Source organism: Mastomys coucha, unplaced genomic scaffold (assembly GCF_008632895.1).
Source record: "Mastomys coucha isolate ucsf_1 unplaced genomic scaffold, UCSF_Mcou_1 pScaffold6, whole genome shotgun sequence".
NCBI lineage: Eukaryota > Metazoa > Chordata > Mammalia > Rodentia > Muridae > Mastomys > Mastomys coucha.
In genome coordinates, this window is record NW_022196912.1 from 47,109,939 (window position 1) to 47,124,270 (window position 14,332).

A 14,332-nucleotide genomic window follows, 5' to 3' on the forward strand; every position below is an offset into this window, starting at 1 on the left:
TCTGTAGCTATTCATAATTCTTCTAAAAGAATGTATTTGGCATAATAGTGGAACACAAAGCAGGGAGAGGAGGAAGGAGGGAAAAGGGAAGGGAGACAGGGAAGAGGAAAAAAGAAGGAAAAGGGGAAAATGGAGATGAGTGAGGAAAAGGAGGAAGAGAATAGTGTGGGGGGTGTTATGTGTGTGTATGTTTGTGTGGGGGCTGTATATGTGTGTATGTGTGTGCATGTGTATATATGTGTGTATCTATGTGTGTATATGTTACATGCATGTGTATCTATGTGTGTGTGTATGTGTGCATGTGTATATACATGTGTATGTATGTGGTGTGTGTGTGGTGCCAAGCCTGGAACCTGGGGCCTTGTGCCTGATAGGCAAGGGTTCTACAATTGAACTGTAGGAAGAATTAATTGGTAAAGTGAGATAGTACCCATATTTACTCATGCCACACCATTCAAAATTACTCTCAGGACCACCAACAGAGAATGTCAGATCTGAAGAAGACCTGATGATTTTTGTGAACTCTCTGTACACATACATATGTTGATTAATGTATTCACTTGTTTATTATCTTTGTGCCATTAACATAAGACAACTCCCAGCATGCAGCCAGTGCTAACAAATGCCATTTTTATTATCACTGTTACTACTAGTGTTAGTACTGTTGCTACTAGTGTCTTCCTCTCTGTTCTCAGCAGTCTCAGAGTCTAGAAAGGGAATGAGTGGATGAGCTGTAATGCACAACAGTATAGTCAGTGCTGGGCCAGGCCAGGTGGGACTTCTGAGGGAATCCAGGACAGTGGCACTAGCTAGGGGTAGGCAGGGGGAGGTGCTGCTTCTACAGATAATAAGAGGAGCTTTGAAGAACAACTAGAAATTGGCCGTGTCCACCAGCTACAGTCTTAATTGCCAATGTCAGCAACAGACTCTGAGCATTTTAACCCAGAGAGATGGTGTGGAGGGCACGGTAAGCCACCACAGCATTTCTGGGAAAGATGGAGTGCTCCATCAAAGAAAACATTCCCAGTGTGTGAGGATGCTGACGATGACATAATGTCATAGACTGCTACTCTCCCGTTTCCCCGCCAGGACCAAAAGGAACGTTTCTCTGGGCTGCTTCTTGGTATCAGCACTTCCCAGTTCAGTACCCAAGCTCATGTAGCTGAAGGCTCAAGCCTAGATCTTGCCCACCTCTTAGCTGACAAACTGAGGACTACATCTCTTCAACGTCTGTACAGAACAGTGTAGCTCACAAGCAAGGCTTATGAAGTGAGGCATGTCCTCCCTCATAGAAAGAAGGCAGAGACTATATGAGTCATTTACTTCAGATGTAGCAGGAAGGAAAATGGCAGAAGGTCAGGCACGGAGAAGATCAGATTTCTGAAACGTATTACCAAAGACTACCCTCTCTCTAGAATGGGGTGTTGATGTGGCTTGGGCCTCAACTTGGCAATCTTCATTTTCCATTCCACATTTCTGTGTCTTAAGTCAGAGACATCTTTCCTGCACTACAGCTATTACAAAGTCAGTCCTAGGCTATAAGTTCTTATATCTGAGGAAAATAAAGACACAGACATGTACAAAAGAACCATCCATAAACAATGAAACCAGCCAGGAGTGCTGAAATTGTATTTGTTCTGACACAAGTAAACTCTTAGCTAGGATCATATCTTCACAGTTGTATGAGTATTGAGCTAGCCCATAGAGACAAACTCTTAAAAATAGATAGATATTCCTGCTCTTGCTCGCTCTTGCTCCTCTCTTCTTGCTCCCACTCTGTCCTCTCATCCCTTCCCTCCTCTCTTTCCACTTGCTCATGGCTGGCCTTTACTCCTCTATTTCTCTACTTCTCCCCCTCCTGTCCCCCTCCTCTCTCTCTGTCTCTGTTTCTGTCTCTGTCTCTCTCTCTCTCTGCCTTTCTCTGCCTCTACTACCCTCTTAACTCCTCTCTCCATGCCCTGAATACTTTATTCTATACTAAAAGAAAAAAATATTCTTTTACAATCCAAACCCATAGAAAAAGAGAGTGCCATATAACATGTTTTGGTAGATGTTACAAAGCCCTGTGACAGTATGGTGCCCCACTGGTGAATGCAGAGCTGGTAGTCTGATGGAGTCTTTAGAAACAGCAAGGAAGTTTTCAGCCATGTTAAGTTCTCTGGCTCTTTGGTTCCAAGAAACCATGAGATTAAATCATGTGTAGTGAAAGCAACACTCACTCTCACTTGTCAGGTCCTTGAGCTGCCACAGCCACAAATGCTGCTGCATGTGGCACAGGGGAGGAAGGAAAAAGGAGGGAGTACATCTCTGCCATTATGGAGGTTAGGAAGAAAGAGCTAAATCATTCATGTAGACCAGTTACTCCTTCTATCTCGACTCCAGTCCCCTGCATTTCTCACCATGCCTGCCCACAGAACAAACCACTACAGCTTTAACTGTAAAATTGTCCGCAGTTCCCTAACTCAAGAGGAGCTGATGTCTGGAGGTACAAGGTAGATAAGCACAGGGCTAGGACAGGCACCCCACCAACCCGATGACACACTGCGGTGGATCCCACTGACTCTGCCCACCAGGCCTTTTGCCACCTTTGCTAATGGTCGGGATAGCCTATGACATTAGCACAGCAGTAAAGGTGGGCAGCAAGGGTGCCAGTGGTGGGGTTGGGGTAGGGTGATTCAGACTCTTGGAAATGAATCCATTTGTGAGAGCTCACAGAAGCTTACAATGAAAATACTCTGGGTAGCTGCATTACTACATCTTTCTCCCGGGGCTAACACTCTAAGAATTGTAAAGGAATTTAAGACACTGAGTAGAGTTCTTTGTGTCTTTCATCTCTTGGACTACTCAGCCAATAAAACTAGCTAAATTTTCACAATGCAACACCAACAAATCACCTGGTTCCTATGTAAATAGCCACATTCACCAGGAAGATATCAGAGGGGCACTTAAAAGTTTGCTGACAAGCAGCTTGGAAAGCCAACCACAAGCATGGGTAGACATGTGCATTGCAGTCTGTGCCTCTTATCCTTTGGGTGGAGGACAGAGTGGGCTTATGGTAATCTCTGTCCTGTCAACACACAGTTCAATGACCTTGGGAGAACTCAGCTGATGGCATATTTATACAGCCGCAGTTTAGTAGACACTGGCACAGCCGCATGGTCAGAGTCTCCCTACTCCAACCTCCTTTTTTTTTCTTTCTTTTTCTGTCCCATCAGCAGAAGGGCCATCCTTTCACTTTGGAACAATCTGGCTGAGCCTGAGTGATGTGCACTGGAGCCATTTAGAGATGAGGTAGTCTCTGAATGTCTGTTCATATTGTGAAATTTTTTTAAATGAAATGTTTATTGGGGCTGGACGATGGCTCATTCAATAAAGTAGACAAGCATAAGAACCTGAATTTATATCCAAAGCACCCACATTAATTGCTGGGTGTGGGAACCTGTGTCTATAATATCAACACTGGAAGGTGGAAACAGGAGGGCTTACTGGCCCAGTGTTTATTTGGGGGCTGGTATCGTAAACAACACTGGTGAACCTACAAAATGTCATGCTAAAAACAACAGTAAGGCAGATCCAAAAGAACAGTCTGTATGGTCTTACCTCCTCAGAGTGGTCCGATTTCCGGAAACACAATGTCCAATGGTGATTATCAGCAGCTGATGGCGGGCGGGGAAGAGAAGTCTGAGAGGCATTGTTTTATGGGTGGTTTGTGCTGGCCATGATGGAAATGTTATGGACGGTGTTCATAACAATAGAGATGTACTTAATGTCTCTGCAAGGGTGCACTCAGAACCAGGGAGTATGGGAAAATCATCTATCTATCTATCTATCTATCTATCTATCTATCTATCTATCTATCTACCTATCTATCTATATGTGTGTGTGTCTCTAATTAGAAACAAAATAGAATTGAATTTCAGGAGTAAAGGTTCACATCCATCGACTTTTTTTCTGTAAACCAAGTTTTTTTTTAATTTGCTTGTTTGTATTTGCTCTTTCCTGTCTCTAGAATTCTCTTAGCTGTCACTTAGCATAACTGGCTTCTTCTTGACATTCAGAAGTCAGCTGAAGTCTCTCCTTCTTCCACCTGTATCTCTTTGCCATACTCACCTATTTGTCCTCCACCTGTCTCTACCATGTAAGCTTCCAGGGACGTTCCATCCTTGATCTGGACTTACTAAGTTGCTACCCCAAAGCATCAGTTGGAGGAACACATGTGTGAATCCACTAATGACTCCAAAACTGTAAGCAGAATATATTTAACATCGAGGCCACAGACTCAGGGCTACATCTCTTTTCTCTGGGAGGTGCATCCTTAGACTCTTTCCTCCTTAACATCTTCCCCCTCCCAGTCTTTCGAGCCTTAGTTCCAGTTTAGCATCAATTAAATGAGTAATAACTGAATCTCCAAGCATAAACCTCACCCACGTCAAAGTCCATTGGATCCACACCTGTTCCACTGCCCTGCCCACACTGGAGAGGTCAGGCAGAAGTTGGAGGGAAGTGACTGAAAGGTGACAAAGTTACATATTCCAGTTCCTTGGGGGTGATTTCCGATGGGAATGTCCTTCCCCACAAGGACATCTTGTTAGTCATCAACTGGAATAAGGCTCAATTCTGGGATAAGCTTAGGGTGGAAATCTCAGGGAGGAATGACTGGGAGCCAACTGAACTCTCTGTCCTTAGTCCAGCATCTTTCCTTGCTCAGTGATACCTTCAGTAATAGCATGGTCACTTCCTCTGGGGCAGCATTTTGCCAAGCATGGAGCTTCACAGCCCACAGATCTACCCTAAGTCTGCGGATGATCTGAGGGTCTCATAGACCTGTGAGAAGCACTTGTATCAAGTCAGCCCAAGTTTAGCCTTGCACGTAAACAGAATAAAATCATATTTATCTACAATAATGCAATGCGAAGGGTTATATAAATCAGATGATTATAATCTGGGCAAGGCCGAAGACAGATCTGACACGCCATCCAGGACAAGCAGTGTATGGGTGAGTGATGAGCAACATGCATTTCTGATCATATTCATTTCACTTCAAACTTTCACTCAGTTCTTTAACTACAGAAAACAACTCCTCTCTAGACAGCCAGGATGCATGTTCAGGTTCATTGGTGCATGAGGCATCAGGAAAACATAAATTTAAATGCATCATTCTTAGAAAAATCACTCAAGGTATAGACTTGTATTAGATTGGAAATATAATACAATTTTCATTATTTGGACATTTTCTAGTAAAAGTTGTTGAGCAAAAGACTAATGAATTATGGGTATTTAATACCACCACTTTCCCTCACATCTTGTCTTACCATGTAGCCCAGGCTGACCTTTAGTTTCAACCTCCCTGCCTCTGTCTTTCAAGTGCTGGAATTACAGCTGTACACCACCATGCCTGTCTTCCATTCTTGTCTTTTGATTACCACATAGATAGATATAGGGGTATATATGTGAGTGTGTATGTATGAGTGTATGTGTGTGTGATTACCACATAGATAGACATTGGAGTGTATTTGTGAGTGTGTATTGTGAGTGTGTGCATGTGAGTGTGTATGTGTGAGTGTGTATGTGTGAGTATGTGTGTGATTACCACATAGATATTGGGGTGTCTATGTGAGTATGTGCATGTATGTGTGAGTGTGTATATGAGTGTGTATGTGTAACTTTACAGATGGACAGAAGAGATTGAAGTGAGATTATATTGCGCTATTAAAAAGGGCCCAGTTAAATTAATCTTTAAGAATAAATTGAAGACAGGATTAAAAAAAAAGTGGGTCAGAAAGATGCACTAGGCAAAGACAAGCCCTGCTGTGGCTGGCTATGAAGATGAAAGGGGCCAGAACCCAAGAAATGTAGGGGCTTCTAGAAGCTGGAAAATGCAGAAAAAAAATGGATATGGCTTGAGACTCCAAGAAGGAACACAGCTCTTTCAGCACCAGACTGTTGGTTCTAGTGCGGCCGGGTCTGTCAGACTCTGACATGCAAAAACTGTATGACCACAAAGGCAGCCTGCTTTGAGCAGCTGAGTTTGTATAATCTGCACATTAGAGATGGAGAACTTGCCAGGAAAGCCACACAGGCCTCCAACTCCAGCCCTCAGGCTTGTAGCAATCACTGCAAGCCCTACCTCATTGAATCCTGAACCAGTTCTCCAGAAGAACATTTAAAAGGTGACCAAACCTAGCCCCACCCCATGACCCTGTTAGAGTTGGCAGGAGTGAGACCCATGTTTCATCCCCTGCCTCCCAAGCCCATCTGTGCTCACCCTGTAGCTTTATCTGTTCATCACTGAAGACATCGAACAGATGCGAGTGCCTGCGAGGTCACAACCTGGCCAAGACTTGTCTGGGGCTGGCCCAAGGGGGAAGTAGAAGATTTTGTATCACCCCACTTGTTCTCAAGTTATGGTCCAGTTATAGTTCCTCCTACTGTGATTCTCTGCATTATATTCACTACCCATGCCCAGACAGCAAAGAATTCCATTCATAAGTGAATGTTATAAACACAGTAAATCAATATGGAAGATAAAAGGAAGCTCAGTGCCTTATATTTATGCTAACTGCTAATTGGAATTTTCATGCATTGATAGTGGGACTGTAAATGATACGTAGTATTATTGAAGATAGCTTAGGACTTTTTTACAAAGTTAAATATATAATATCATATGGTCATCTATCCCATTTCTAAGTGTTTAACCTACAAAACCAAAATGTATATTCTGGAGTATACACACACACACACACACACACACACAGATGTGCTAACACACATACATACACATTATGTACACATAAATAAATAACACTATATTCACACACATACATGCAATGCATGGCAACATTGACAATAGCTATCTATAGTCATCAAAGCCCATAAACAATACCATGAAATTCAGCTGGGGTTGGTACAAACCATGATATAGAGACACAGTGGAATACTACTCGGTAATAAAAGAAGTAATCTACTGATACACACAGTATACACGAACCTCTAATGCACTGTGCTCTACGGGGGGAAAAACAACCCAGAGACTGTAAACGCATTATGTAGCCAGGTGTGGTGAGGCATGGCTATAATTTCAGCACTTGGAGGGCTGAGGCAAGAGGATCATGAGTTTATGGCCAACCTAGTTGCATAGTGAGAATCGGTCTTAAACAAACAAACAAAAAAATGCAGGTAGCATTGTGTAGTATACGACTTCATTACATAAGGTTCTTGTAAATAGCAACCACTACAGAGCCAGAGAACAAGTGAGTTACCAGCAGGGTCATTCTTGTCTTGGTTGTGGTGGCCGCTACATAACTGTCCATGTTAAATCTCAGCATTCTACACTCATAATGAACTTTATTGCATGTAGTTACACCCAATTCATCTAACTCAAAATAAGTGTTACCCTCCCCTCAAAGGATAAAGGAAAATTCCCTTGGCTTCTGCAGACAGTTTGGCATCCCATCTGATCAGATGACCAAAGGACATTACCCACCTTTGCTTTTTTGACTGACCAGAGACCACCCTCCTGGCTTTCCTGTAACTCTAGACACAATAGTACATCACATGAGACCCACCACCACAGGGCATGCTCTTCTCCTGCCTCTGTAGCCTGGAATGCCTTTGCTTAAAGTAGACTCCCATAAGAGACGCTCCCTGATGTCCCGGCTATAATGAAGGGCCCACTGCTCCCTGCCTCTATGCCCTGGCCACTTGCCTCTCAATTCCTGATCTTGAATGTTTTATCATACGTTCTGACAGACTTGCTTGTTGCCTGCACTGTCCTAGTGAGAGAAACGCTGCAAGAGCTGGTGCCAATTTTATCCTGTTCGCTATGGCACCCCCAATGCCTAGAATGGGACTAGGTGTTCACTAAGGAGACTAGGGGCCTTGTTGTATGCTAAAGGGGTAAATCAGAGCTGTTTGATATTACCCAGCATTGTGAGTATCTTGAAAAGCAGCAGTTATTTATCACCCGGTCACAGACACAGTAATATTTTGCCTGAAGCTGAATTCTGCCAAACCCAAGTGTATAAAACAGAAAGGCCACAAATATAGTTCTCTGAATTGAAAGAGCTGGGCTGAGCTCCATAGGGATGGGTGGAACCAAGTCATGTCCATGTCCTCTGGAACATAATGGTGACCTGTGCTCCTTCACAATACCTTTGCCCGATGTAACGCTGCAGAATGAACACAGTCGCCTTGAAAACAGAAAGGAATTGGTTTTGGTCCATGTATGAGGCAATGCCTCATGGCCAGTAAATTATTAATTAATAAGTTAAACCTTTTCCTAATGAAAATGTGATTAAAAATGATTTTCTGCTTAAGCCATAGTCCAAGACTCAATTATCAATTTCTTTCCTGGTAATAGCAGGCTAAATGTTAAAATTGTAGACTTATATATTAACTAGATTTATCCCTTTTACTAAAGGTAAAAAGTTATGTTGTAGGGACCATCTAACTGAGTGTCTCTAGCCCAGAATCCTCTAGTCTACAGGCCATCTCTCTGCTATAAAGGGGTCCTTGTACCTGGAACACTCATTATCTCAATAGCCCCATGGCTTACTGAGAGCACCTACCTCAAGACTTGGCTTTAGGGAGGCTATGTTATTAGTTTCATCCCTGATCTAATACAGTAGTCACATAATCATCCTCCCTAACCTGGTTTCTACATCCTTCTCTCCTTATTTACACATCGTATTTATCTTCATCTGCCACCCTGTGAAAGCAATTTACTTCTTTATTGAATGACTTCCCTCACTAGACTCTAAACTCAAGGGCAATGGAGATTTTTCTTTTAACTCTTTTATTTACTGTTATAGTTCCATGGCTTAGACCAGTGCCTGGCACATAGTATCTGATCAGTTGCTATTAGATAAACTTACATCATTCAGTGTAGCAACCACTTAATAGTAAGTTAATGGCAATAATCCTGAAGTCTCAGGTCCTTTCTAGACAGCACACACTTTGTTCCTCAGCTGCTGTTGACACATATTAGCACATGGCTGCACAAATCTAAGAGCATTTATTGGATGGTTACAGTTCGTGAATAGTGAACCCACTGGGCATTCTAAAATTCTCAGTGCAAACTAAGCTGGTACTAGATAAATAGAAAGACACTGTCTTGGTTATCAGAGCTCACTGGTGTGAGGCAAGTTGTTCAGCTCTCAGAGCCTCAGTGGCATCACTACACAGTGGGCAGTTGGCAGGACATTCTCTGATTGTGCTAGCACCTTAGCAAAGTGAGGATGCCCTATCATTTCATTTGGATTACCTTATTTTTGGGGGTCCAGTGTCAGAAATCTGACCAACTAGCTATAACTAATATGTCAGTATGCCTGGGCTTTTTTCTCAAGGGTTAAGGGAGACTATAGGGAGTCTCTGGCTTCATCCTGAAAGAACAATTTCCCATAAACCACAAAAAAGGAGAATTTCAGCCCAAGTTATAGGTGTGCTGATTTGATTGGTTGTTTGGGGGATAGTGTTCCTTTTGAAATTTGCTAAACTTTAGAATGATCCTGAGGAAAATAATTGTATGCTCAAGAGAATTACTGACTGCGTGTGGCACATGAGCTAACGTCTTACTCTCCTACTGTGTGCCTGGCACTCTGCAAATAGGTGGCTATACTCAGCTACCTGATTGCATCTCTGGATACAAGCATCCAGATAGGTCACATCAAAGAAGTTTACAATCCATTATTGTCCTGTTGCAGAGTTAGGAAGCACAGGGCACCTAGGAGAGGAACCTCTTCCCATTCTCAATAAACCAATGGTGTTGTCTCAACGTTCATAGGAGAACTGTCTACCATCCTGAGGAATCCAGTTACTACTGTTCCTACGTGTCCAACAATATAGTGTTAAGTGTGCTGGCCAGGTTCTACATTCCTTTCCTTTGTGCCATGGCAAACTCACCTTTCTCCTGTGCTATACCAAGGCTGTCAGTTGGTTTATAAGGGGAGGAGTAATGTATGGTAGCAGTTGGAGTGCATTTTGAATCACGCATGTCGTAGTACCTGGCTGTTAAAAATCTCACAGAAGCTTTATTAAGTGTTGGCTTTGAGGTTGGCTTATGCATTCTTGTCTAGAACAGTCTGTGTTTCACGAGGAATGTACCTGATATGGGTCTGTAATGTGTATCTTTGACCTTTATTAATGTTCCACAGGACAGTTATGGCCAACATCTTTAAAGCCAGCTCATGAGAGGTCCTTTAAAAATGAATTATATCTATTGCAGATCTCTAAAACTGCCTATGGGAGAATTTTCTCCCCTTTCTCTCCTTCCTTCCCTTCCCTCCCTCCCCTCCCCCATACTTTGTGTGTGTGTGTGTGTGTGTGTGTGTGTGTGTAGGTATGTGTGTGTATGTATATGTATATATGTAATATAAGTGTATGTGCATAAATAATCTTGAGAGATAAAATCTTGATTGTGTGTGTGTACATATATATATGTATGTATATTTATCCAGAGGAAATAAACAAATAGCAAGAATTTATTGTACATTTCAAATAACCAGGGGAGAGAGGGTTCTGTATGTTACCAACACAGAAATGATAAGTACTTGTGATAAAGGAGTTAACAATCATTCAAATTTCATCACTGCATATTGCATACATATCAAAATATCACATTGGGCTCTGAGGATATGTATGCAATCATGTCAGTTAAAATTCTTAAATATCTTCTTGAAGAATAAACTGAAATTACTTTAAGTGATGAGAAAGAAAAAGTACAAAGCCCTTAAAACTGATAAACGAAAGAAAGTAAGTTTAAATTGAGAGATAATGTGGAAGGAGGGTCTGTGGGTGAAGTGGATGGGAACCAGCCAGGAAGGACCAATGGGTGCAGAATTTCAGAACGAGATGTAGTCTGTCAAGGTTTCTGAGATGAGGAGGAGGCCAGTGAGGCCGAAACTGGAATGCTTAATGCAGAGTGGAGTAACCATGTGAAAGGCCAGGGATGGAAGCAAGCTCTTCAAAACCCTACCCTCAGCCCCCAAACTTCCATCATAAGTGACTCTCTCCTGGACCTTTGGGCACTGGAGAACCTGGGAAGACAGAGGGGTTTCCTTTCTGCCCCTTTCCTCATGACAACACTGATCTTTCTCCTACAAATAACATTCTGATCCTGGGTTTCCAACCTGACTATGACCAAGAAGGAATATGGATTATAGAAAGTTAGAAGATACACAAGATATGTGCCATATATATGTTTTATATCCTGGTGCACATGTTCATGGATATGCACCAGTGCATATGGAGGCCAGAAGTTGACAACAGCCAACTCCCTCTGACCTTTATTTGTTATTTCCTTCTTTATTATTTGAGTAGCTCATGGATTTGGCCAGGCTGCTTGATGAGCTCCAGGTTGAGATCAGGTTGTTTCCATCTCTTCCAATGAGGGCTCTATCTGTCTCCACCTTCAATCCCACAGCACCAGGGTTTCATGTGCTTGCCACTGAGCTGGTTTTTCACCTGGTTGCTAGGGACCCAAATTCTAGTTCTTGTGCTTGCTCACTAAGCATTTTGCACACTGAGACATGTTTCTAGAACATACAGGAGGTTTGGGGATTTTGTGATTGTTTGTTTTTGAGACAGGGTGTCTTTATGTAGCTCTTGCTGTGCTGGAACTCACTATGTAGACTAGACTGTCCTGGAACTCACAGAGATCCACCTGCCTCTGCCTCTCAAGCACTGGGATTAATGGTGTGTATTGGTATACCCAGCAAGGGGACATTCTTATGTATACATGGAAGTATTAGTTTGATTCTAATGAAAAGCAATTTAAACCCTATTTGGAATAAAACTGCATTTCTGACTCCAAAGTGCTAGCAATCTTTCTCTTGCAAATAAAATCTGCTCTGGCACCACTGCCCACCACCTGAATTGTTCCCTTTCTGCTCCCCTAGACTCCCACATCCCCAACAAATAAGGTGTTCCTTCACTGTCTATATCTTATCTCCAGAGGTGAGGTCAGAAGCCAATGTAGAAGTTGGTGTGCCCTCCTGAGGTCAAAGGCCCCTTTGAGCTTTTGCTCTCCTGAATTTCAGTGACCCAGTAAAAGACACACCCAGATAAGAAGCAGAGAGAGCTTTGAAGGAGAAGAGATGCTCCTCCTCAGGCGAAGATCTTCATAGTTCAGAATGTAGGAACTGCCTAGCTGTTCTACCATGGCCACTCTGGTTTGAGCTCAGCAATTTTACATGTCTTCTCTGGCCTGGAAAATGTCCCTCAGCATACCTCACATCCCTCTGGCTGTTCGGGCATCCACATGTTAGGTGTAAGAGGCCAATACTTGATGAGAAAGCTTCAATAGCTGTTATAAGTCAACTGATTGTGCCAAGGGACCTTGACAACAGCGTCTAGAGGATAACCCAGCAGTTGCCAAACACTAAGAGGGATAAAGGTGTCCCAGTCAAGACCTTATGGCTAACTTCATCTCTCTTGTGCAATGGGGAAAGATGTCTCTCCTGCATAGTGTTGCAGGTGAATGGAAGAGTTTCTCCATTGCATTCTTGCATTTGGCTTTCACCCCGAGCTACTGAAAAGAAAAGCAATGGTTTATTGCCTGCTTGCCTATCATGAGCCTGGGATAACCACTGTATCTCTTGGAATCATCCCCTTAATCCTCAGAGCAACTTCACGAGTCTGGCATTAGCACCTCCTGTTTAAGAGATGAGGAAAGACAGGGCAAGAGAAATGGAATGAAACTTGGGTGGTTTATACCCCTGGGAAGTTGTCAAGGTATTTGGTGTTTACACTTTTGGACACCAGAGAGGATCTGCCAGATACCACAGTTTGTTAGAGACCCCCGAGTAAAGTACTGGAAAGTAAATATGAAACCTGAGGTGGCAAAAGGTGATCTGTGGAGTTGGGTGGTGGTGGCACATGCCTTTAATCCCAGCACTCTGGAGGCCGAGGCACGTGATCTCTGTGAGTTTGAGGCCAGCCTGGTCTATAGAGCTAGTTTCTGGACAACCAAGGCTACAAAGAAAAAACTCTAACTTGAAGAACTGAAAAAAAAAAGTGATCTGTGGCTGGATAGATCTTTCTGCTCCTCTGTTATGGGAGTAAAATTACACACAGACAGAGGCTTTCATATTTGTCCATTGATATATCTTCAGAGGATTAAATTGCCCATTTTTTTTCTTTTGAGTTGAAATGACTCCTTTTCTCAACCCCAGGAATTCAGATGGTTTCATGCAACTAATGAGTTGTGGAAAGGTGTATATATGTGCACAGTGAATATATGTACATGTGTCTTATAAATGTATGATTAAGAAAGGAGCTAAAATACTTCCTTCATTCTTAGATAAGGTCAAGCCTAAGGTGTTCCATACACTAAACATATGCTTCCCAGAATGTTCTTTTTAAAGTAGGTCTCACTATGTAGTTCAGGCTCACCTTGAGCCCATCACAGATTCTCCCACCTCCATCTCCCAAGTGCTGGAATTACAAGCATGTACCATACCTGACTTGCTTCATTTGAAAGAAATTCATGTTCTGTACTGGAATCACAAAAGGCAAAAAAGATGAATGGTGCAATGATTTCCCTATTAGATTTTATCAGCAGTGACTTTCATCTCTACCTATTTAGACCTCTCTTGTTGGAGTACTGTTTGAGGTCTCATGCTTTATCGAATGCAAAAACTTAACCTCCAGAGAGTGGTGAGCTTTTACAACTGTTGTGCACTTAACTGTAAATTCAGTGAATCATTTGTAAATAGTTTTCAAAATGCCTTGAAAAAGAACCTCAACCCATTAGCTTGGCAAGAGCCAAGTGAACTGAGGCCACATCAGGGGATCAGAATTGACTCCAGTGGGTTTTCAGGTGCCCATACAAGGAAGAATTGGACAAAGGCCTAATGAAAGCCTATCATTCTACCATTACCTCCATCTGAGGATCTTGGAGGAGAGCCACCAGCTATGTGCATGTTTTTAAGCCAGGCATTGAACTTCTGCAAATATTTTCCAAGTTAGTTGTTATAACGTTAGAGCTAATAGTTAACGCTATTAAGCACAATGGCCCAACTCATTAACTAGGACAACTTGATAAAGGACATTGTATTGTTTTGCTCATTTTAAAACATGAAGAAACCAAATGGGAGAGAGGTTGCATGACTTGCTGGAGGTAGTGCAGCTATTATGTAGCAAGATCAGTATTTAAACACAGCTCTAGGAATGTAGATTTCTATCTCTGCCTGCTACTTCTTAGACAGAGGCAAAGAAGCTCAGACATTATGTTGTTCAAGGATACACACCTAGGATGGGTAGGCCTGGGGCACAGAGCTCAGGTTTATCTGACATTCACATACTTGTCTCCAACTATACCTCTCCATACCTTCCT